The sequence below is a fragment of the Falco cherrug genome, chromosome 2 (assembly GCF_023634085.1).
Source record: "Falco cherrug isolate bFalChe1 chromosome 2, bFalChe1.pri, whole genome shotgun sequence".
In the NCBI taxonomy this organism is placed as follows: domain Eukaryota; kingdom Metazoa; phylum Chordata; class Aves; order Falconiformes; family Falconidae; genus Falco; species Falco cherrug.
Genome location: NC_073698.1, coordinates 5,544,058 through 5,570,837, shown reverse-complemented (window position 1 = coordinate 5,570,837; position 26,780 = coordinate 5,544,058). Strand labels below are relative to the sequence as shown.

The following is a 26,780-nucleotide window of genomic DNA, read 5'->3' as shown; positions in this document are numbered from 1 at the left end:
AGAGTTAAATCTACTCAACAGCATTATCAGACACAACATCTGGAAAGAAACACCTGGTGATTCTAAATTCCCTGCTGATTTTGCTGATGGTGGTGGCGGTGGTGGTGGGTTTTTAATCTGAATTTTCTCTGCCAAGCCCTTCTCTTTTGTCTGTGACAATGGTAGAGTTGTTCTGAATAATTAAAAGATGGTGCATTACTGCTTGGCAACTACTTTAACATTTCCAGTCCATCCTGCACTGGCATAGTCAGGGCATGTATTGAATAATTTTTTGCTCTGCAGTAGATGTTAATGTTCATCTCACTGATGGGAACATTAAGACTATCTCCAACATGTAAATTTAACAGTGTCTGGGAACAGTCCCAGGCACTAGAATACAGTCATCTCTTCTGCACTGTTAGAAGCATCTGTGACATGGCATTTGCCTGCATCAACTAGTGCTCTCCCAGAGAATTCCCAAATCTGGATCAGGAACTGGAAAAAAACCCAAAGATCATTCCCACCAGGTGCTTTTTACATATCTGTGTGGTTTTGGAGGCTAAGAGAGGTCCCTAGCTTAGGCAGACTGCTCCATGCCAGTTGGCCTCTGCTCGTGAACGGTTTTTGTGCATTTAAATTACCTCTGTAGTGTAACCTAATTTAGCAGAGCCCCTGTGAGAAAGCATCCTTGGGGCCAGTCCTCATGGCTGTGATAAGCAAAGTTCAGATGTCACCCTTCTCCACCAGTATAGACAGGGCAAAACCTTGGGCATACCTTCTCAGCCTCATAGCAGAGACCAGTACTGAGCCAGTGAACAAATAGGGGTTAGGTTCAGCACTCTTTTATACCTGGTTTACAGCATTGTTTCTGGTGAAATTCTTTCTAATCTGTTCCACTTAATTTATTTGATAAATTTCTCCAATCTGAGGTTTTGCACTGTTATTGATAACTAACAATTTCCCCATTATACCAATGCAAAAGTTTGACTGACGGAAAACTACAGTTACATGGGTGTTATAAATGTCTAGCACTCACCTGGGAGAAAAAAATCCTTCCAACATAACATGAAATTTGTTCAGAACATGGGCATGCCCTCTACCTCTCACAACTGTGACTTCAGTAAATCAAATAACAGCAAAATAAAATCAGTTACACAGTAAAATCAATCAACCATCAAAACCACAAATCAAAGGAAGAACAAAAATGGAAAATTCTCCCTTCTAAAACCTAAGAATTATTGCCAAAGAGAGAAGCCATTGCACCATCATGAAGTCCCAGAACTTTTCTATCACTCTTGGTTTCTCGTGAAATATTATGTGGTTTGGGGGTTTGTTTGTTGTTTGTTTTTTGTTGTTTTTTTTTTTTTTTAAGATGCTGTGATGATGGAGAATGTTATAATGTCTTAAAGAAAGACGGATTATTGCTATGTTGAATCAAGCCATTAATATTTATGTTCTTCATGAATAATTTCATGTACTCTTTTGAAAACTTCACAAACATTCACCACCCTGTGGAAGAAACAGGTGTTTTCCCCATTTAATAGGCAGGGAAATAGGGAGAAAGAATATATGCCTTGATCTTTGTCGCAAGATTAGAGTGGAAGGGGCTGTCTTCCAGTTCTGCATGCTAAAAGACATTGGTTGAGCTTCCTGACAGACAAAATAATAAGTGTGTAGCACAGCACCCTTTTGATGTCAGATCTACATAGAAATACTGGCCCATATAAAGTGAAACATTGTTTTGTTTATATAATAAAATATTTCACAGGTATGACATATTGGTAAGTGCAGAGCAAGACTGGCAATTTATATCCACATGTGGAATATAAAGATAGGATTGTACATTCATAACTGCAAACAACTGCTGCTGGAATTGTGTTTCCAAGCAGATTGGTTGTTTATCCCTGCTCCTGTGCAACTTGCATCGGGAAAACATCATTCTTTTTCCTGTAGGTTCTCCTGTAGCCAGTCCCTGCCCAGCACCTAATATTGAAAACTCTTAAACTACTAAATCTCATTTTTCCATTTTTATTCTAATAGAGACCTGAAATTTAAATAAAAATGTCAACTCTTTATTTGATTTATGATTTTTTTAATAAAAAAGGAAGAGAGAAAACTCAGTTGTCCGCTTCACAAATAATTCTTGGGCCCCTGTTGAGAAAATGTCATTGGCACTGCAATCTGCTCCCCTAGATCATAGGGCTTTGGCTGAACTGGGAAATGATTAATCTGAACATTCACTTCATTTTTACTCCCGAGTATTTTCATTTTTAAAAAAGTGGGATATTTTGTGTCTGTTAGGCTGATTTCATGATTATGTCATGAAGTAGACCAGCTAAGGAGACTAAACATTTATAGGAGAAGGTTTCATAAGTGAAGCGATTGAAATCTTCAAGGAAATCCTGTCTTACAAGGGGAAGAATCAGGATTGATAATGTCTAATTTTTGGCTTCTAACTGTGACAATGATATCAAAATTTCAGTTGCTCTAGATGGTCTTTTTAGCCCGTGGACAGAAGCACCTTCATCTGGCAGTGGGCTATTTCCATTCCCCAAAAGGATTATGGTTTTAATTTAGCAGCTCAGTTAAGTGTTTAAGTTCAGGGTGAGAAGAATCTGTCCCCCAGAATCCTCCAATGCCAGGCTCTGTTGAGGATGTTGAGCTATTCACTTTGGTAAATCATGTGGAACCACCTGGAAAGGTCTTCAAATGTGCAGGCAGCCTCTGGAGAATGTTAACCTCATCCCTGGGCTGGAAGAGTTCCACAGCCTGTGAGTTTACTATGATTTTCCTTCTCAGCTGATGTAGACTGTGCAGGCTGGAACATTTTCAGGGGATGGAAGAGGATGTTTGTGTACCAACAACTGTGTGAATCTTCTTTTCTCTAGTGGGTCATAAAGTGTTACGGGGACTATTCCCACCTGGAAGCTGCACTGACATTGCCACTAGGATTCTGGCACCACTCTGTTCCTGGGATTTTTTAATGCAAATTTGTCCCCTCACACTTGACTAGAATAGGCTATTCCTCATTCTGCCCAACCCAGTAATGATGCTTTCACCGTTACATCCTTTCCACACATAGGCGTTTGCTGCTCAGGGAGTACAGGAAGGAATGATTGAAAACTCATCATGCTACCATTCATCCAGTCTTTCAAATGTGACTGTGTTCTTCACAAGACATAATGCTCTTGCCTTTTTCAGTCTTTCTCTTGTGTGCTGAATTGTTAGCAGGGTAAACAGTCACCTTTCTTTGTAAATAAGTAGTGATCAGACCTAGGTCCAGTCACATGCCGGTAAAGCTCTGAATAGTACTGGGATAAACCAGCTGCACAAATGCGAGAAGCTCATGCAATTTCTTCTGGTTAGGATTCACATTGAGGTTGTTTACTCATCCTTAAACACAAACAGGGAAGGTCTATTATTTGATCAGACCTGACTCTCAAACAGAGATCTCATTATAGTGGCTTTCAACAGCACAGTCATGTTTTCAAGCTTTGAGAGGTGCAGCAGCTCTTCATTATTACCAAAATGGAAAAAAAGAAAAGGAAAAAAAAAAGGGGTGTGTGTGGGTGTGTGTGCTTATTCCTTTAATGACCATTGAGAGACCAGTCTCCCTTTCTTTGTCATGCCTGGTCAAAGACTCTGAGATGTCAAAGATGTCAAAGACTTTGAGATGCCTCATATCCCACCATGCTCTGGGGATCAGTAGCTGGTTTCAGATGCTTGGGCTGAGACCCATTTTTTATGAAAATAAGTACCAGAATTCTCATCAGAATTAACGAGAAGGGAGGGCACCTGGCACCTTAGCTAGCACAGAGAAGCCTACTGTCACAACCACCACCAATGCTTCCCTGGTACTACCTTGATTTTGTAATCAGTCATACATAAATCCCCACCCCAAAGCCAAAAACTTCCTTTCTTTTCCACCTTTCCCTCCATTCCTAGTTCACCTTTGCGCATGAGATTGGGGTCCTTGGAAAAAAAAATCTCGTTTGAATTCAGAAACCGACTTTTAAGGGTAATTCAGTGCATCTAGTGAGACAACATCTGATCTGTCCAATCTTTAATCGATTTAATAGGGGCAAGGGCACAGGCAGGCAGGACTTAGGAATTTTCTTCTTATTTCCATGGAGCCCTTCTGGGTATTTCACAAAGCTGCTAAAGTTCACGTTCTAGGACAAGGTAAAATGTCTTTGAGGCATCGAGTAGCACACATTTAATGAAGATAGAAAGCCAATCACTTAACATCAGATGAGGAACAGCAATTTCCTTCAGTCTGGCACTTTGTGTATTGAACAAAATTGCATGAGAGCTTTGAGCACTAGGAGAGCTGTCAAGCGGCCGTTTGTCTGGGAGCTGGAGCAGTCCCCTTGGAAACAGCTTAAACCTTTTAAATGAAAGCATTACAAAATGTACATCTGTGTGTAATATATTGTCCATAGCCTCAACTGTCAAGGGCCAGGCAACACAATGTTTATATATTTTTTTTCCTGATAGCCATTTTCATGCTTTCACATGTAAACAGAACCACCTTTAAGATTGCAGAGTACTTGGCTACTCAATAAGCAAGCATCATACAAAACGTGTGCCCTTAAAACTGGTTCAGCTGGGTTATTTGACCTTTTAACAGTTACCTTAAAATTTGTGATATTCCCTGGGCCTCTCTATTGCAAATACATAGATATTTGTTGTTAAATAAGGCAAAATGAGAAATGTGACAGTCACCCTCTGTACATTATAGTAATAATTTGTTGTTTTTTTGGGGAGGGGACCTGTTAACAGCCATACTTGTTGACATATGTCATCATCTGCATATAACACTGGTCCAAATTCAGAAATCTGTGTCATACCATCATAAGTGACTTGTGAATGTGAACTCTGGGAAAACACTTTATTTGGTTTATTTTTTAATCTTCTTTATAAAGCAATGTATTTACTTTATTTACTGTATTTTTCCTAGCAACTACAAAGAAGGATAGCAAAAAAGGCAGAAAAAAGAATACAGAGACCATACATATTGTAAAATAAATTCCCCTGGAACACACTTGGTCTCATAGTGCTGTAAACGCAGGGCAGATCTTCTGAAATTAGCTGTTTTAACAAGTAAAACTGCTTTAAGTGAATCAAGTCTGGCTTGCTGGGTTTTTTTTAGTCACCCCTCTCTCTCTCTCTCTCTGAGATGTCCTTGATCCTCTCCCTTCCCATCTTCTCCTCCAAAGCCTGCTTGCAACTTGCGCTCCCAGCAGCCACTTTCTTTAATGAAAAGTAATGCTGAGCACTGAGCAGATTCCACTTCAGCTTTGACGCCAGGAAGTGGGTTTAAAGTATCTGACAGAGCTGCAAACTACAGCTGATTGGGCATTTTGGCGGTTTAAAACTATTGCTTATCTTTGGCATGTCACTTTTTTCCCCCTCGCTACTCCTATCTATTGCTTTTAGTCCCCACAGTACGCCTTGTCCTTGACCTTGTCACCAGCTTCCCCTAGATGTATTCAGTAACAGAAACTCTTGGTCTTCAGTACTAAAACCCTCGCCATGCCCTCCTCAGAATCCATCCCATCAAGCAGATATTTGACCAAGGGATGATAAATCTGTGCAACAAGGTCACAAGATCAACATGTCATCACAAGGTCCTTCTAGATGGCTTTTGTGCAAGGACTGCAGTGGTCGGTCCACCCAGGAGCATGGCATTGACGACTCCTTTGCATATATTTACAAATGAGAAAACTGACAGCTGATCAGGCATCTTGGTGAAGAGCATACAGTGGAGATCTCATCTTCGAGATCTCATCTTCCGTTACAAGCATGAGGACATATTTTGTATTGATTTACATTGAACTTGATGTGAAATCGTCAAGGAAAAAAAGTTTCTTAAAGAAAATCCCATTTCATCTCTTTCCTTAGAATAACTGTAGGAACTGCATGGAGAGGCTACACAGTTGTGCTCTTTATCATGAAATTCTGATGGCTTATTGGCACTAAAAAGCCAGCCCTTCTCCCATTCTCCAGCAGGGCTTTCCTATGGTGATGCTTTCCCAGACTGATGCTGAATTTGGGAGAAAATACAATGAGAATTGGTCCAGTAGCTCACAGAGGAACAGGAGAGCTGTGCTGCCTTTTGCTCAAGTTTTTGTGATGATAGATGGGATTATGGTTGCTGTTTTGAAGATATTATTCATGCCATGACAGTGATCCATTGGGATCAAAATAAATCCACAGCAGCAAAATAAACAAGCATAAAACAGGCCTACTGTAAACAAGTGTGGGAGATAATAGTAGTTTTATGACAACTGGGTAGACTTTAGAAGTTAGAAATTGGGAAAGCCTCCAACCCATGATTTAAAAGACAGCTGCTGTATGGAGTAGGAGTTTATAGATCAGTAGAACAAGCTATCAATTTTCAATAAAATATTAGTAGTTTAATGAGATTTAACCTCCTGGGAAGTGTGGTGGACCAAGTTCAGAGGTGCACTTGGAAGAGAGTCCTGGCTCCAAGCCACACCTGGAAAGTATGGTTGTTTGCTGGGTAGAAAGGAACCACACTTTTTTTTTTTTTTTTTTCATTCCCCTTATCCCTCAATTCCTTCTCTAGCCTTTAACCTTGAGTTACTCTGCTCTCCCTGCAAGAAGCCTGACCACTTGATCCAGTCTGTCCTAGGAAGATATCCCACCCTCCTGTCTTCTAGAGGGCACTGAATAGTATTCATGCTGCCAGTTCTGCAGACATGGTGGTTTTCTTCTCCTGCAGAAAGAGGGGACTATCAAGGCCACCAGAAGTAAAGAAGAAAAATTACTGTAGAACATCGATAAAATACAAGGGTTACAGAGTGAGCTGCTTCTTGCTAATTTTAGCCATCTAAAGATTAGTTATCTAGCTGGTTTTGGATGTTTTAAATGACTACAAGGAGAAATATCCTTTGAAAGCTATTAATCACAGCATCTCTTTCTCTAACTGGAGAGGCCCTTGAGTCACAGTTTATTGAGGTCTGGGATAATGTTTGACAGACTTAACTTCTGTTATGCTTGCCTGTTCATGCACTGCTGCTCTAGAAGTCCATGTTGGTCACTTGACTTGATGAATCACTGGTCCAACCTAGTACAGTCATTCCGAAGGGAATCATTTGGGCCTCCTGTATCATTAATAGAGGGAAAGAAAATAGTTTTGTGGAGGTGGTTCTCAATGCTCAATTGTAGAAGAAACACAATGACTAACAAAGCAGGAACACCTATCTCTGAGAAAGTTATGTCTATTACCAGCCATGTGTCGTGAAAAAGAGCTGTTAAGTGGTGAGCTCTTCAGATGTTGGATGCTGGTAGGTGATGGAGGACTAGGGAAAATGATGAGGGATGACTTTCTGAGACTTGAGATCCTTTCACTTGTAGAGTGTAACGTTTTTTTAACATCAAGAGTTTCCCAGGGGTGTAGAACTCAAGAAAGTGATTGGGTTCTTTTAGATCCTGCCACAATTCGATGGGGGAAAAAAAAAAGATACAGAAGGTGGTGTAAGATGAAGAGTGTGAGTATTTCTAGAAAATACAGCATTTCTCTGTTATTTACACTAAAGCAAATGACAATGAGATTGCACTGCAGCAATGACAAGCCCCACTTAAGAGTTAGACCTCACTTTGCGAGTTTTGAGACTGCAAGAGACTTGAGAGGAAAATGAAATTGCTGAGGTGAGCCAACCAAGGTTACAAAGAAAGTCAGTGACAGCTGCGTAAATGTCTCCGGACTCCTTGGCCACTGCTTACAGCAGGAGACCATTGTGCTATCAAGTCAACAAAGACCGTGATTTATTCTTACCGTGCAGGAATATTTATTATTGAACAGCTGTTGTAAGTCCACCTAATCTATTTGAAAAAATCTGAAGGAAGGATATTCCCTGCCCATGGCAGGGGGGTTGGACTAGCTGATCTCTAAGGTCCATTCCAACCAAGATAATTTTATGATTCTATGATCTAGTTCTTCCCTGGGGAATGGTTTACAGCTGGATATGACTTGATTAACTGTCTATACTTCTTCCCTTTCTAATTTCACCCCATCACATCTAATTTTCCACCTTCAGCAACCCTAAATAATTCCTACACGAACTACTTACTATTCAGTAATTTAATAAGACAGTAAGTAAAGTGTGCCTTGATATACTAACCAAGACAGTAAATATTTAATATGATGCATTCTATGAGGAGCAAAGTAAAATTAAATGAAAAGTCAGATAAAATGAGCTTAAATGCAATAAATACCAGTTACAATTCAGTGCCGAGAAGTTACATGTGTATTTGTTTCCTCTCAGTTAGCAGTATTGGCAGCCTACTTTTTTGTGGTTTTGAAACAGCAACAGACACCCGCTTGCAAGTCTGCTTCATCGTGCCTGTTAAAATAATTACTGACATTATTGGCTTTATTGTTTGGCATCCCAGTTTATTTAATTTTTTTTTCAGTTAGCTGCAGGAGGTCCAAAAATCTGTGTTGCTTGGTTAATTATTTCTTTTTCTTTCTTTTTTTTTTCTTTTTTTTTTTCTTTCTTTCCTTTTTGGTTTGCCTGAAGAAAAAGAAAAGCCATGGCAAAATTGCAATAAATATTGAAAAATTACTCATTTGTATAAAATGTGGAAAACATAAAGCAGATTTAATCCAATTTTATTTTTAACCTGCAAGGTGAAAACATTCAAACACAAGCAAAAATTATCCTTATGCTTTCATTACAACTTTGAATTGGATATAGTGTTCTTTATTTATTGTCCCATACTATTATGTTCTCCTCACCAGATGCTGTGCTCAATCCGGACCACCTATGTTTTGCCACCTTCTTTTGGGAAGATAAATAATTTTTGTCAAGGCATCATCTAAAAGCTAAGAAACCATTTCTAGGAGGAGGAATTTTCTTGTTAGTATATGAAGAAGCAATGCTAGTTAAGATCCAAATTAATCCAGCCTAAGGACTGTACAATCATGGCTTCAAAGCTTCCTAGAACAACTCATAAAGATTACTGCAGGCTTCTAGTTTTCAGTATTCAAGAATATTCTCTAATCTTGACTCTTCAAGACCAACTATATTTAGATTTTGTACCTGAGAGGAAAATATTGTCTACAGATATATGTACTTTTTTACCAGAATCTAGAAATCATGAGTAGCACTGAAACATCTCCAGTTTTTATGCTTTCTTCTGAAACATTCACTTGAAAACTATTGGCTTCTTATATCAGAAATTTAATCCAAATTGCCTTTTTCTGTGGGATAGCTCGTGTATCCCACTGATGCTGTTGGACGTTTCAGTCACATAAGGCCAGGTTGTAAACACATTCCCTAGCATGTATCCTTTCCATGGATCCAACCTGTGTCTTACTCCTGGGGGACATCATGACCTTTCTTGTGGTCTCCAGTGATGTTCACTCCTTGAGAAAAAGCCAAAGTCTGGAAAACACTTGCCCCTTTAATAAAATTCTCATAAGGCTGACTGACTGCCCACACCACCCAAAGTACACCATTAATGGAGGGATTCACTCTCACATGGAAAGTTTTGAACTATTAAAGTAGTTTCCTACAGAGTGGTCACTTCCCGTTGTTTCTAAGATACTATCAGTAATTCTACCACTAATTAATTCAAGGAGACGCTTTGACCTGCATCTGGATGCCTTGCTCTGGCATTAATATTGCTTTGCAGTTACAATTAAATACACAAAATGAACAAGACTGCTTTCACTTCATTCTATACCTTTCATTTTGAAGGTCTGTCTAGTACAGACTCATATCATATACTGGTCTAGATCAGGGTTTTTTTTTTCAAACATGACAGGGTGTCTACAGGATTCTTCCAACCTTTCTGAGTGAGTGATGCTTTGAAAGGATATTTTTCCCCTGATTTTCCCTGGGTAAATACTTCCTCCGGAAATTATGTACTCATTGATAGATATTCAACCCCCGGCACTGTATACTGGTTTATAACAGTGCAATTATTTGGAGCATAACTAACACTTACTTTGGGGAGGTATGCACAGGAATAGAGTTTCATTTGCATCCATGTTGGAAATGCAAAGACAGCTACGCAATAAAGCTTATCCCTGAAATCAATAGGAACGTAGTGGAAGAAGAGGAAACAAACTTGCTGAATAAGGCGTTGTTTCTGCATAGTCATTGCTCATTTTAGCAGCAGATATTAACAAGTTACTTGTTGCTGTCACCACAACTTCTACAAAAACATTTCAGATGTTAAAAAGACATGTAGCTTACCTTGTAAACACACATTTTTCAGGCTACTGAGAAAACAAGATCCCACTGGCTTGTAGAGCTACTGAAGTTGTATTTGACTTCTTTGTAAAAGTATGTGTGGAAAATGGCAATAGCTAAGAGAAGAACCACCTCTAGAACCAGAAAAAAACCTTAAAATGTTCCAACGAATTCCCTGGAGAATTAGGTAGAGGAGTGTAATTAAGGTTTCTGGTCTTTATGGAATGTTCCATGTTATTAAACAAACAATAAAATTCATCGTTATTTCTACAATAAAATTTAAAGATATTTCTCTTGTTGAAATAAACTTAATGTACAGTATCATATGATGGGCAAGTATCTTCGTATTTGGCAGGTTTAATGGGATTCAGGGATTATGTCATGGCACTGTTCGAGAAGTCAGGTTGTAATAAAAATTTCACCTTCAACTCTTAAGTTTGTAATATATTAATGTAGTTGAAAATTTGTAGAACTGTTTGGCTGCTGCAGTTATGGTTGTAGTAACCTATCTGAAGTTTTCTTAATGTAGTAATGCAAGAAACACTTGGAGACCGTTGTGTATAACATAGAGAGAAGCATGTCCTACATAACAGAGTTTTTAAGGCAGTAAATACATGAGAGGGTTGGTTTATTTATTTGTGTTGGTTCTTTTTTTCCCTTCATTACCACTCCTCACTGAAACCATGAATAGTTTTATGTGTTTGCAATGTCATTAAGATACAATTTGATAATAAATAGCAGAATAGTGGAGTACTTTGGATTAAATTACAAAGGATGAAAGACATCTGTAGGCATCTGTTATAGGCCTTGAAATGAAAGAAAATATAAATTCTTTAGACTAGTTATCCAAAAGCTGGACACAGGGTATAGTATTTGTGTCATACTTTAACTGCCTAGACATCTGCTGGGTAAAACCCACCGTTAAACATGGATCATTAAAAAAAATCCTAAGTTACCCATAGGAAAAACTTTACGACGTGGAAAAAGGACAACTGAATCTAAAGAAGCTGTTACACTTTTACATTTCAGTAGTTAGAAAAAAGTGCAAGGGTAAATAATGAAGCTAGTCAAAGATGTCCACAATGGTCTACAGTTGTCTATAGCTGCTTACATATCTACAGCCAGGTCTACTGGGCTCTTTACATGGTCACTGAAAAGAAACAAATACTTCCAGGGTGTAGTTTGTTAAATTTGGGTTTGATGCTTATTTCAGGATGAGTTCAGGTTACAACTATAGGGGAGCTTAGACTGGTTCAGGTGTGGACTGTCTATAGTATAGATACCAAAACTTAGGTAGGATGGTTGCATTTTTCTTTCTGGCCATAATGCAAGGATATGGGATAGTTCCAGGGCACCTGTATATTCCATCACATTGATGAAAAAAAAAAAAAAAAGAGTGTTCTAGCAGTGAACAAGGATGTAGCACCTAGCAGGATCAGGGCAAGACATCATAGGATAAAAGGACTGAACTACGATCAATTCCTATCCAAATGTTAATAAGGGCTTTCCAACTTCTGCCTCAAAATAATAAGCTATGTTTAATTACGAGGAGAATGGGACATGTCAGAAATATGTGCTTCAAGTAACAAAATGAGATTTGACCCAGAAAAATGTAGGATAATAAATCTGAGAGTGAAATAATCTAAAGCACAGTTATTAAGTCAGACAAAGATACCTGGAAAGCAGAAATGTCAAAGGAGACCTTGGGGTTTTAGCAGACAGCAAATAATATATATGCATGCTGGAATGCTAGAAGATGACAAAAGGGGATGGTGTGATTTGGGTGTCTGCGTGCAGAGTCTTCATTCCTTTGTCCACAGGGAGGTGATTTTCTTGCTATACAGCAGCGATGAGATTGCACCTTGAATCTAGTGATGGATGTTGACAAATTGAAGGGAATTCCGAGAACAGCAGCAAAAATCATTATGGGGCTGAACAACCTGACTTGGTAGGAAAAAAAAAGTCATGCACTCAGAGGATAAAGGGAAAAGAATGCTTCTGTTATCCCAAGGTGACAAAGACAGGCATGATGGGATTATGTTAAACAAAAGAAAATTTGAGCTGCAAAGCAGGAAGAAATTCCTGCTGCAGTGTAACTTAAAGAATTTTCTGAAGTATATGGTAGAAGACATTTACGCAATTAAAAACGGATGTCAGCATTGAAAAGTTAATCATAACTTAATTTGTTCTAAGTAACTTTTTAAATTAAACCTAAATGAAATTCAGTAAGCTATGTCTTCAGATTGTGCATTCTGCGCATTTGACAATGGCAGTATCCTGCAAGTGTCACTGGTTTATAGCTAGTTACATTACACATATCATGATGACCTTGCATGAAGTCATTTTTCTGAACTACCCTGGGGAATAAACATTACCATTAACTCCTTGTGATGTTCTGCCACCTTCTACTGGTGGTTTAACACAGAAGTTTATGCACGGACTGCAGCCTGTTAGCTGATGCACTACACATATATGCTTTCCTATTCAGCAGAATAGGTTAATATTTATTCTGCCACTGCATAGGTTTTTCTCTGGTATGCACACTGTTGGAAGCCCAGCATCCCTGTTATTTTGTTGATGATGTAGATACAGCCTTCCGAAAAAAAAAGGTTTGGATATGCACTTTGTGAATACCAGAACTCATAACGTATGTCTTGTGACATCAAGATCAGGGTAGAAATGACTGATTTAGACTGCTTTCCTATATGGGTCTGTCAGACCCCAGAAGTCTGTAAATAGTCAATAAGAAAAGTTTTCGGGATGCTTAAGTCAGATGTCTAAGGAAAGTGGTTTGAACAAGCTCCTCATGACACTGAATGAAACAGCATCATTTTGTAAAAATGGAAAGGAGGCAATGAGCTGTTTGCATCAAAATGAAAGGATAAACACTGCTTCTTGCACTGAGCTCAGATGCCTTTCTAATACATAATATATTTCTAATTGTGTGAGAATGTATAGCATACAGTATTTAAAGACTACTTGCTGAGAAGTTTCACTAAAAAAAGTAATTTATCCAATTAAGAGGAAAAAATTCTAAATCACTGAGTCACTTTTAAACCTCGAGTGGGATACTTCATCGAATGCTCCATAGTAAAGAAGAATATGCAGTGGCCAAGGTATGGATTAGTAAACCTTTTCCAGCCATAATTTCAATTATCTTCTGATGAGACTTTTTAACTATGTTCCATTCACGTTGGACTCCCTTCACAGCTAGAGTGTACGGCCACTAATACAGGAATCCCATTTCTTCTGCTATTTAGCTATGAAAAATTAATGGCAATTAACTTATAACAACTTGACACGAAACCTTAAACTATGGAAGCTCCATTTGCTTTTTTATCTCATAATCTGTTAATCTGCTTTAATATTTGTGGGTAATGATAGTTACACTAATTTCTCATTATTTTCACTGCCTCCCTCCTTCCCCCTCCTTCCACTTGTTAACTGAATCTCTTGCTTAAAGAATAAACAAACTCATCTCTATAGGCATTTCCCAAGGGTGTGTTTGACAGGATCATCAGGTGACGCCTGATGCCAAACATTTTAGGTGTAAGGACCTCAGGAATTTCTTTACCCCACTGTCATATGCAGGGTTGGGATCAAATGTGATGTGGATGGGAAGGAGGCAAAGGATTGAGGACCTGCTCCATGATTGCTCTGGAGTCACCCAAGCAATAACTAGGGCTGCACTGGGCAACAGTAGCTGTAAATGTAAAATGCTTACCAATCTCCTATGCCTCATAGCAAATCTGCTCCTTTATAAAGAGATCTTACAGCGAAAGAACTTTGTCAGCTTCATCAAGTTATATCAGTTTACATGTAAATCTGGTCTACAGTTTCCGGTGTAGTGTCTGTAATGCCAGGAGGATTTACTGTAAAAGGGTGTCTCTCACATTCACTAGCTTATATTTTAACTGATTTTTTAAAAATTATTTTTTTACTTATCCTAAGAGAGGCAACAGGAGCCTGTGCACAGAATGTGCAACGTGGCTGTGCAACCAAGATGACTAGGACAAACTTAGTGAACCTCTTTCATTAGTTCCAAAGGTCATATGCCATTGACTTCTGTGGCACTGCACCAACCTAATTCAAAGCATAATTTGTTCCATTAAAGTTGGGCTTGATCTCCTGTTGCAGTTGTTCTGGCTTTTAAAACATTTAGTACTGTGAAATGAGTGTAAAAGTTTTGCTAGGGTGAGTGATTGTGATTTAAGATTATTTGTGCATTTACTTTCTGGTTCATAAATGACCATTCAAGGAAGGCAACAGATGAACTGCTCTTTAATTTCATTCCCTTGATCATCGCTTAATTCCATGCCATGTTAATTTCTAAAGGAACCTTCTTACACTCCACACGTCTGAAAATATTTAAGTTAAAAAATGTTTCCCCCATTTTACAATTTGAAGGTATTTGAATCTGCATCTTGGATCGTTATGCTCCCTCTGGATACCAGTTAGGTTTAGCTCAGAAGTTACATTTCACCCGTAAGTCGAACACCTTCAGGTGGAATACAGGAACAACATGGCTTGTCATAGGTTTGGCCCAGTTTATCTAATTTTAGATAACTATATCTAAACTTATCTCCCATGATTTGTTCTACAATAAGTGGGAGGATAATTCTTTAACCTACAGACGGCCAGTTCATACTGATGGGACAAATTCGTCTAACAGGAAGAGGGGCAGTTGGGTGCTCTGGACTTCTGTCTCCCAGGGCATCTCTCTGCTCCCTGTCTCTTCACTGTAGACCTGCAGGAATGCCAGCACCTTGTACACTTATATTCAAATGCAATATGGGATTTCCTAACATTAATTGAAAAGCTAATTCATATATATATATATGAAAAAAAAAATATATTAAGGCAGTAATTTATCCAAATTGTCTTTGCTAGTCACTGCTGAAGACCTGTAAGGCTTTAAGGCATGCTAAATAATCTAAAAATATATCTCGTAACAGTGAGTTCAAAACACTTTGTTGATATCCAGTGCCAGAACAGCAGTGCTTCCTGTTATAGTCAGACATGGACAGATTGGATTCTTGTAGCTGAACAAGTACCATGTGGTTTTCCCCCCCTGTTTAAGAGGTAGACCAACTCCTTTTTTTGTTGTTGTTGTTGCTGCTACATTAACCTCCAGGAGGTTTTGTTTTGTTGCTGGCCTGCTCCCCAGATGACTGTTTTGAAGTGGAAGGGGAGGTAAATCTTACACAAAAGCAATAATTCATAAAGAAAATGACAGCTATAATGAAATGCTGCAGTTGTGGAAAGGTTTCCCCAGCAGAAATGTGCAGCCCAGCTCACCTGCTGGAAGTTCATTGACTTAAATGTGTCTTCTCCAGACCTATTTTGGCCCAATGCATCTTCTTAAGCATAAGGCAAATTTGCCCTTTCACAGCTCTCACTCATTGGTAAAGGCGACCCAAATCTTAATATTTATGTGAATCAAATCATAATAATTTACTGCCCAAGTGCTGTTGTATGAACATGCTGCCTGATGAGTTGCATTGTGTACGGCAAGACGCGGTGGCCTTCAAAAGAAAAACATGTGTGTGAATCGCTTGTTTGCATGAGCTGATCTTTTGGCAAAGTTGCAGAGAAATGAGAAGAGCACCACCTTAACAAGGACCAAGGACTTAAAAAAACCCTTGCCTTTCCCTGTCAGGCCATTCATTCTAAAGAAAGAAGCAGAGGGCCATAATTCTTCCATGAAACCAAGTAACAACCTTTTAATAAGCATCATTAAGTCTTTAGATTGAAATAAGAGGCTATCTACCCTTTTATCCCATATTATATTGCCCAAATTCCTCTTTGCCATCCTCACTGTGGTTAGATGAAAGCCCCCTGTTTTCATATTGATCACTAAAAGCACTTTCCCCTTGTACCAGTTCACTGCATCGCTTCTAAATGCAGTTCATCTGATCTCTCCTACTTTGGCTGCTGCTCATTCAAGGCTACAAAACCTGTAGTTACAGGCAGGTCTTGGAACCCAAATGATCATGTTTCTTACCTCATTCCAGGGGATAACATTAGGATCTTTGTTTAGGTGGGATTCAGAGTAAAAATAAAGCTCACTTTGCTTTCCCACGCATACCCACACACGTGCCCACCCATGCATATATATATACACACGCCCCTCTTTCTCCACAAGGGTTATTTGAAGCCAGAACAGTAGACATTTGTGTGTGTTTCTGCCTATTTCTTTTCAGTAACACACTTTCCAAATGTTAGATGCTGGGGAAGTGTAACTGCGCTGAAATGTTACCCTAGGTACAACCTAAGCTCTTCAGAGCTGTGGATTGAGTGGTTCTCAGCGTTTTTCTTTTTCCCTGGCGAAGAGGAAGTTGCTCTTTGACAAGGAAATTAAGCGACACAGGCAACAAAGTTATTGTTTTAGGGGTTATCAAGAACTTATTTGTAAAAAGGTTGCAGCCTGAGTTGCACTGTTTCCCTACAGTTGCATGCGTAGTTTGTGGCTGTAGATCTTATTTCCACTTGCAGTTCCTGTGGGCATGGAATTTTACCAGTGTGAGGCAACTATTTTGCCTTCTTCTCTTTAAACCCTGCCAGACCAGCACGAAAAATCCATATTCTAGCTTGAAGGAAAACCATCCACGATGATAAGAACCAACATGCCAGATAGACTGGAAACTCAGACAAGCATTTTAGGGGACTGTTCCTGGACTAAAGTACAGTGACAAGCATAGACCCACACAGCAGGCTGCATTTTATGAATGCACATCAGCAGGATATCTGCTGTGATCAAAGCAAACTGCATGATGTAAACAAGCAAACAAACAAACCAACCAACCCAAAAAGCAATGACCAAAATCCACTGAAAAAATTGTTTTTTAAATAATTCAACTTTTCCATAGTCCAATTCTTACAAGTCTTAGGTAGTGCATGTCCCCATCTTGTTTACATTAATGTTCCCCACTTTAATGTTCTCCAGCTTCCTTTTATGCCGACACAGGCAGCGCTTTCTCTCCTTTGTTCCTTGTGGGAAAACAAATTTCTGTATGTGTCTGATACCTTGGATTAGGTTGTCAGTAAATGAGAACGTTAACTCCTGGCCAGGCTTCACACTCCCTTCTCTTCCTGCAAGATTTAATTGATCAGTTTCATCATATGCAGCTTAACCTTATGCAAGAACGTGAAATGGCATATGGTTTCCATCCCAGAAAGATAATTGACCCCCAGGTGATTTCAGTCAAATGGGAAGAAAAAAAATATAGTGGGGTTGTTTTTTGAAGCGATGAGAAAAGGACGAAGGAGGGGAATGATTTCACCTCTGGTAGCTTTTTGAACTTTGAGCCCTGAAATCTCAGGCTTGATAAATGCACTCAATCCACTCATTATAGGAAAGCTGAAGTAGGTCTCAGGGTCTCCTGATCATGAAATCAATGCCCTAGGGCATCAGTGTGCACAACACTTCCTACACCAGCAAGCCCAGTTGCTTACTCAGCAAATAGCTGTCTTGATCTTGTTCTTGCTGGCCTGATCACAAAAACACTGTCCCTCTCAAATAATGTTTGCATTTAGAGAGATAATATTGCGGCTGGCTTCCCTTATCTGCTCTAGGGATACTAATTTCACAGTACTCCATTGGAACCTCAGTATAAACTGTTTTACTCGGGCTCCTTTTCCCCACTGGCAAACTTAACTATAAGCTAGTTTTTATGTTTGTTCCCTCCGCTTTGTGTTTTTATTTCTGTGACATTGCATCTGTGCTGTACCAGTGATGCATGATAGGAGGAGAGCTGTTACATTTGTACATCAAATCCTATATCCGTAGTCTGCCCTACACAGTCAAAACATATTTGTAGGCTTTACATCTGATAAAGGTCATCTGAAATGCAGAGGTGCAGAAGAAACTTCTTGAGTCTGAAGACAGATTGTCTCCGATGATCTTTGCTACAGTTCATTTCTTTTGTAGAAGGAGGAGGCTCAACATATTCTGGACAGGTTCACCATTGCTTAACAAGAACTGTGAATCATGTCAATGCGTTGCAGTTGCAGCTGCAGCATGGGAGCAGGAGCAGGGGCAGGTACTGGAAAAGTTCACAGGAAAAAGGATTTAAGAAAATAAATTAACAGTATAGTGCGAAGACCTGTATCCTTCCTTCTCTGTCTTCCACCAACCTGAAGAAGGAAAGATGCAGAAAAAAAATTAATTAACTAGCTCAGATGAGAGGCAGAACTCCAAGTATGTCATGCGCCTACTAGAGGTAGAATGACATGATACATGAAGCTGTCGAGCAGGGAGCAGGACTGATGCAGACCTGCCAAGTCTAACACACTGAGCCCAGGTCCTCCCCAATGCTATCAGCCAGGGTTACATCTCGTGTGTTTATGCAGCACTGAATCATAAACAGCCGCATCTCCTATGGAATGGTCCCTGGCACCAAATGCTGTGGGGTGGCAGGTGATGTGTCCAGCAGACCCATGATCAAAGGAGACTTGCTGGGTAGCATATCTCCTTCTCTTTGAACTACCAATTCATTTGACGTGTTTTATCATTGCTCCCACTAGTTCTCTACAGCCTGTTCTGCTTCTTCTGGAAGGGACAATTTTGGAGAGGTCTGTCCTCTTGCTTTCAAAAAGTTAAGGAGCCAAGGCTGTAGATGCTGTCCTACACCAAGCAGTTGCCCTTAGGTCTCTTTGCAAGAGCATCCCACACTGATTTGCCGGATTTATTTCTGGCTTGGAGACTAAGTCCTTTTAAGTCAGTGAATCCTGGCAAATGTTTCAAGCACCTGCCTTGCTTCTGGCTGAATGCTGAGCAGCGCTACGGTTGGGCTGTTGCACAGTGTCTTTCAGGCTCTGAAATCTTGGAACTGTTGAGATGGTTCTCCAGTTCCATGGGATGCTCCTTTTGTCACCAACCATCTGCCAGTTCCTTTGGCTGCACAGGTACAAAGCCTGCCTGCCAGCCTGTCATAGTGTCAACACTGAAAATTCCCCCGTAGTGTGTTGTGTGCAAACAAAATGCTTCCTTCCAAGTATGGAGGAAATTTTCTAACATTCTGATAAAAAAGTTCCCAAGCCCTCTGGGGAGAAAAATAAATAAATAAATAAATAAATAGTTTTCTTGCCATTATAAAAAAAACAAAACAAAACAAAACAAAACAAAACAAAACAAACAGATGATAAAGAGAGGGAGGAAATATCATTTATGATAGGAGCAACACATAATTAGTCAACAAGCTATATGAAGGGGGGCTGGTAGCATCAAAATCTATGTGTGTCAAGTGCAGCCATGGTAGTAACACGCGACCACCAGGCAGAAATTGTGTGCCAGTGCAAAAATTCATTGGTGTTGGCAAAACAGACCTGACCCAGCTGGTCCTCTCAGTGTCACAGGAAATATTAGAGTATCACCTTTGAGCTCTTCCTCCAGTGAAATGGGTCACAACCATTTATTGCCAACTGATATAAAAGCAGGTGAAAGACACACTTGAAAGAAATGTTTTGTTTCCACTACTTGCAATGTATGGCTGATACTCCAGTAAAATTAGCAGTATTTTACTTTCCCCATCCTGAGATGGAAAGCCATTGGATTATATCCAATCCAAAGATGAGCAGAGCTGTTGGATTGTATCACTGCATCTGAACTAACCAAGGTGACAAAGCTGACACACAAACACATTACTCCAGTTTGCCTGGAATAATATACAATATTTGCATAGCAGCTAGCAGCTGTGCCTGACAGGGTCAAGTAGTTTCCATTTTGCAGACAAGTTCACTTAACTGCAGGAAATTCTGCAGGTTCAATATTAAGCAATGGCCACTTGTTCCTTTTTCACATCCCCAGTTGGAGAGTATGCAAGAAAATTGGCACTGAAGTCTCTCAAGACGGAATTCCTCTTGCCATGGTGAGGCAGCTGGCAACAGTGACCAATTATGAGTATTTTGGCTTTTGTGAGAGTACATGGAAAAGCCATGCACAGAAACCTGGGAATCCATTGGAGTGGCTTCATCTTATGGACTCGGAACCGCGGGGTATGACAAAGACTGGAAGGGACATGGAGATAATCTAGACCAACCCACCCTGCTCAAAGCAGGGTCAGCCACAACACCTCAGGGTTGTGTCCAGAATGTCACCAAGGTTGCGCACTCCACCACCTCTCTGGGCAGCCTCTTCCAATGTTTGACCACTCTCCCCCAGTCCAGAAGCTTTACAGGACCTAAGAGTTTTAATTTCTCTGCTGTTGATGACCTGATACAGAAAATGGGTATGGGCAGAATAATAACCTTCATTCAGGAGATCAAAAATCTCTCATAACAAGGCTTGGTAACCTGTTGGTGCCTTAGTGAGTGAAGTATCCATAAATAATTGAGCTTTCTCAGCTGAAGCAGGGTGACCCTTGGCCTCCGCAATATTCATCTTATTTAATAAAGGATGTTCTGGTGGTACATTCAGGATCAAGAGGAGTTTTGTTAATGCTGGAAGACGGTACTGGTTTCATAGCCAATTAATGTGCCTGTTCCTAATAATGATAAATGGGTCTGTAGTCTGTTCATCTGGCATTGTGCTTCCAGCCTTACATAATCATTTGTGGGTATACCCAAGGGTTTTGATAGCTAACCTTTCAGCTTTTACAGGTCATCAGAATTCTTCAAGAAAGATGAATTTGGTAAATAGTAGTCTGTAGCAGAAAAACGGAGGTGAAAAGAAAAAAAGTATTCAGGCAGTGATAAGTTCTCTAAAATGGGACAAAACCTGTCTGGGGACAAATCTTTTGGGTTCTGTTTCAATCAAAGTTCAGGGAGAGAAGAAAAGGAAAATGCATCTAAGGAACGCTGGTGGATCCAGGCTGGTTTAGCCTTCATGGGTTAATAGCTCATTTGAAACTGATGTTTTCAGTGGTTCTGAAATTGCAGGAAGTGGTCTGAGGCCGAGAGGGATAATGACTCAAAAAGACATAATTTCTAGGGGGGAACTGAGGTCCTGCAGTTGTGCTTTGGAGGAAACACAAGCCACAGAATGAAATTTCCCGCAGTTTCAAGGTTAGCAGAGAAGCTGGCGGCAGGAGGAGAGAAATCTGAGGAGGGAGGCAGAAAATATGAAACGATCTCTGTGTGCTTGTGTGCATGCAATGTTGTGCCACACAGCCAACACACTTTGTCCTTTAGCCAGGAATCTGAGCTGAAAACCCCTTTTGCAAGGTCCTTGCAAGACACATAGAAGCTCTCTGATTCAGGGTAATACATGTTAACCAACAATATAATGTTAAATCAATGTGGAAGCATTGAGATCTGGGCTTTGAAATGTTTTAATGGTTACCGTGCTCAGTTAGATGGCAGACAGGCAGAGGAGAGAGGTAGGGAGAAGCTTTGATCATCTTGACGTTCCACCAGATGAGAAGACAGAGATGGCCATGCTCAGCTTGCACCACTCTTATTGCTACTTCTGATGGTTTTCTATCAATACGCTCACATCTGAGAATTATGGACCAGCTGTTCACAAAGACAAAGGCACACCATTACAAATCAATCCCACCGAATCAGCAGGGTCACAAAAGTTAGCTCTAGCCTAAATTTAATATGCAAATCTCCCTGGAGTCAGTGGAGAGAGGCACCTCTGGAGGGCAATTCAGAGCAGGAATACGACTGCAAGGGCAGCATGACTGTTCTCCCTTTGCCAAGAGTCAATGGGATCAATTCGTAGCTGAGCAGAGACACTGGCTAAGGAGCAGTCCCAGTATCAATAAAACTACCACAGTGTGTTCTCTGTATCACAGAACGGCCATATGTCTCCACTTATGGGGACTGGGCATGGGGGCTGTGGGGGGAATTGCCTTCCCGGGCAGGTCAATGTAACAAAAAGGAGCAGCTTTGCAGCCCTTAATCTCCCTAAAGCCTACAGTCACAGCCCTCCAATGTTTTACTCTGTGCTATGCTTCATTATGGAGTCTTTAAACACCTAAGCTAGAGAAAGTAATTTAAAAAGAAAACACAACTTTGGCTCCTTTAGTCGGAGTTTTGGATAAGAAGTAAGGTTCTTCTTGGGTTAAACTTAATAGATTTTTGTAATTTTGTTTATATAGTATTACAAAGCCCAAGTGCTATGGAGCAGGCACCCAGAATTAATACCCAACACTAGTATATTTAACAACTCATGATAAATAAAGGTATTTAGAATTGTGAGTTTTAAACGTTATAATATTTTTGTTCTTTTTATTTCTCTTCCAACCACAGAACTCCCATTTCCAATTTAGTAACAATATCTGAGTCCTGCTTTTATTTTTAATAGTAATCTTATTTACTCACAGTACTCCAGGAACTGCAGCTTCAAGAAGAAAACATAAATAAATGTTTAGCATATATGAAACCACCTCATTTAATACCTTGGGTTTGGGCTTGGTTTTTTTGGTTTGTTTGTTTGTGTGTTTGGGTTTTTTATCATCAAGAGGTATCCAGTAGCAATTTTCTTTATTTTGATTATGTCTGGAATATACCACTCATTGTAAACAAAACACATAGTTATTTAGCATGCAGGTTTTAGCTCAGGGATTCGAAGCAGTCTAGTGGGCTAAGACACACACTCTGTATTTCCATTCATCTGCTTATAGAAGTTTGTCAGGACTGGCCAGATACCTTTGAATAATCTCAACTTTCCTTTGTGTTGTGATTTTTCTTTTCCTTATTGAATTAATATTATAAATACATTAATGGAGCTGTTGGTGGAGAGAAGATAAGCCATTTCTGACAGTTCCTTTGCTGCTGTAAATCAGGATAATGCCACTTACATCAGTGAAGCTACTATTTACTCCAGCTGAACATCTCCTCCTTCAATTCTAATATTAACTCAGTTAAAAATAGGAGATTTATATTTAAACCTCTGCTTCCTGAAGTGACGATAGGTGGGCCAACTTGTAACATGAGCAACATTTGCAGCATTATCGCTACTGGATTCCATTTATGTTAGCTTCTAACAATCAAAACATAATGGCTTTTTTGAATTGCCATTGCTTTAATTTTTACCAAAAAAAAAAGCAATATTAGTTAAATAACAACAACAAAAAAGTGAGCCTTGATACAGCAGGCATGCATGTGCACAAACAGCATACGACATGAAAGTGTTGGCATCTCAATATGCCACCCAGTCCCTATGAGCGGTACATGTGGAACGGGGTGGTGTGCTGGTATTATATATGGGGAGTAACAATAGTGAGGTGGGGGGATCTCAGCGTCCTGTTATCAATGTCTGACTTGTGATTTTGTGCATGATTTAGTTTTATAATAAACTTAGAACCATTTGAGATGCTATTTAGGAGATTGGCAGAGAAGATGCAGGATCTGCAGGAATCCTTTGTCTTTCTGGATGGCAGCTGAAGGACAATCAGGATAACCAGGGCATCTCTAGTGGCACTGGACAGTTTTGTGTTGCCAGCTGAGCTAGGCTGTGTCTTACATCTGCAGCCACAATTTTTCAAGTTTTTTTTTGATAACACTGAGGGGCATGCTAATTGTGACCTATCAGAAGCTGTTGGCCTTTAGCAAGATCATATACTGGCTCAATTTCACTGCTGTGCCACATATGACACCTGTGAGTGTTGTCACTAAAGTGAGTGACATTATCAAATATGCTTCACAGTAAACTTATATATAGATATAAGTGCCTACAAAATTAAGAGTTGTGGTCAACTCCCCATTATATATTGAGCTGCTGAAAAAATGCTCATGACATGATCCAATTAAATTTAAAGTGTCTGAGCAATATGGACCATGAGACTGAGACAGTGGTTTTTTAATACGTTGAAACAATTGGCCGTATCCAGGTGTCAGACACAGAAGTCTCTCATCTAAATTCTTTAAAAAGACCAATACAAGTTTGTAAAAGCCACAATATTTTAATGATATCTTAAAATAATGAAATGTGCTTTATTACCAGCTCTAAGCATGAAATCTAGAAAAGAAGAAAACTTAGTGCTGTTAGAAGGTTTGCCCCGTGAAAAACATATTTTCTCTTTCTCCAGTTTTAAATACGTGTTCATGCTAACTTAAGTCCAATGTTACTCCACTCAGCTTGAAGCACATCACATTTGGTGCGCAGTTGCTTCTTATCCAGGAGCACTGTGAAGGTCCCCTTGGATGGTGGCACAACCTCTATATCTTGGGTAGAGATGAGCCTGCAACGTGCCATAACTCTTGTTCTAGTTGCTCAGGTTCCTGGGGAAATCAAAGCATGGGAAGGCAGCTTGGGCACGGCTGTCCTGTAGGTATGAAAGACGATATCCACTTCTCTGTATCAATACAGAAATAAAGACAGATACTAGTTGCTGTCTGATGAGATGGTAGCCTGGGGAGAACATGCTTCTGATGTAGGTACTTCAGCTGAAGCACTCACAGTTAGGAGGAGTCTGGGTCTTTGAACATGTGAGGGATCCGACATGGAGGATCCTGACAGCTGCCATGCAGACAACCTTTATAAACCCATGCTAGTCTTTTCTGACACCCAACACCTGGCTCCTTTTCTGTAGTGAGAATGGCTGGACCGTGGCAGTGGCGCACTGATTTTTGTGGATGGTGAACACAAAAAGGGGATTAAGAAGAGACCACCTGAGTTATTCTGACACATGACTTGAGTGCTTTCTATTCTTAGACAGATGAGGATCTGAAATATGTAAGTACATTACTATTGTTTTTTAGATTTATTTGTAAAAATGAGAGAAAGAAAACTAACGATCTATCTTGGGTGTGGGATTTATACGTTTATAATTTCCTTTCAATGTGTGTTTACACTGAAGTGGAATTGATAAATCAAGCTACTCCTTGTGATATTTTAAAACATCTTTAATTGTCTCTTGATTCTATCCTTACTTTTCTTTAAAGAAATGAAAAGAGCAAAACCATGAAATTATATTTGCAGTGCCATTTTAAATTTATTGTCTAATAAATAGTGATCACTTGGAAGATCCATTTTTTTCTGTATTAACAAGAGATTTAACCAAAGTGATTGAATCAAGACAATAAATGATCCCAGGTTCCTGAAGCTTGAATAAATGACATTTTCAATGTTAATGTGCTGTTCTGGAAGTTCATTTCAAGCATAAGAAATATCCTAAATATAATTTCATGGCAGCTCATATACTACTTAACGTAATTTATTCTTTACTACAGAGCCACAATTCTCTGTTTCACCAGCATCTCATGAAATACCTACCAACACGCACCTCTTTACCCTTCCACACTCCCAATACAAAAAAGATAACACCTTTTTCCCCAACACATACAAACTGTATGCTGACTTCCGAACTGACAACTTTATCTTGACTTCCACCAACACTTTTGCTGAATGAATGTAACCACCACTGATTTTGTAATATCATGTGGATCTACTACTTCTGATTCATCTAATAATGCTGCATAAGATACCTTTTAGAACTGTATTGTTGTTCATAAAACAGTATTAGTGCTTAAGAAATAATAAACAGACCTTGTCAGCCACAGAATGCTGTACCTCAGTTTTACAAATGAGTGCACATTCCAAAGTATTTCAAAGAGACCAAAAGAAAATCGATAGAAATTTGATATGTTCTTAAAGTCCTACATATACCAAAGCTTTAACTAGGCATAGATAAAGGTTTAGAAGCACAGTTAAGTTTATTTCTACAACTCCAAGTCAGGAACTCCATGTTTCAAAGTACAGAAAGAAATCAACAAGAGCTGTAATTGTCTGACTTAAAAGGACAGAGCTAAGAGTCCTATGACATTTCTGGTTTTGAAATCCAGCACAGGAGAATGCTTTTACTGAGACAGGGTTCAAAGCATAATTTCGTGTTTCAAGAATGTACTGATTCTCCTTTTGTTTTAAACAATAAGCCTATGCTTGTATTCTTCCCTCGGTCCAGGCTATAATTACATATTTCAGATTACTCTGTTTATACAGTAATGAGGCTAGTCTGAATTCTTGCAGCTTTGGGCAAGTTCTTGAAAATACGCATTGTAACAATGACAGGCAGATTGTTCTTGATATGTCTTTATTAAAATAAAAGTATGTTAAGGAGTGTTTAGATTTCTGACTGTAGTTGAGTGATTTGGTAGAGAGTGGTATAGCAATAATGTCATTACATCAAGCCTCTTTTCTCTTTCTTTTGGGGATTCCTAGAGATATTTCAAGAAAAGAAACTATTGCCTAGGCATCTCCACTGTGTTAGGGGGAGAAAACAAGGTTTTTCAGGACAGATGAAAAGTGTGGTGAGGCAACAGTAGAGCACTCAGATTTCCTTTCAGAAAAGAAAAGAAAAATGAAAAGCCTCTGAGTGGTAAAGTGGAACAGTTGGACATTTTCTCAGACATGTAGATATGCAAAAGATGTTGATGATTCCGTGACATATCTGCATTTCTCCAGATAGGAGCTTTTATCTCAGAATTCGTTCAGCAGCTATTAAAATATCTCATTCCTGGAAGAAAAAGCCCTCATAAGTATCAGGACTTTCTTAAAAAGAAGAAAAAAACCCTCAATTGCTGTAAATTATACTTTGTAAGAGACCTATCAACCTAACCTAGACTTTTTCACAGCTATGGAAACAAGCCAAGATTATATTAAAAATTGGTATTGTGCTGGGGGTA

The 26,780-nt window shown here is 39.4% G+C and overlaps 1 long non-coding RNA gene across 1 annotated transcript in view; it reads left to right on the top strand.

Moving 5' to 3' along the window:
* LOC129735436 (uncharacterized) overlaps window positions 1–26,780 on the top strand; it is a 196,974-nt gene that overhangs the window by 64,853 nt on the left and 105,341 nt on the right. Inside the window, exon 2 of the long non-coding RNA XR_008731074.1 lies at window positions 24,689–24,831. This is a non-coding gene — a long non-coding RNA (uncharacterized LOC129735436). The remainder of the gene's footprint in view (window positions 1–24,688; window positions 24,832–26,780) is intronic.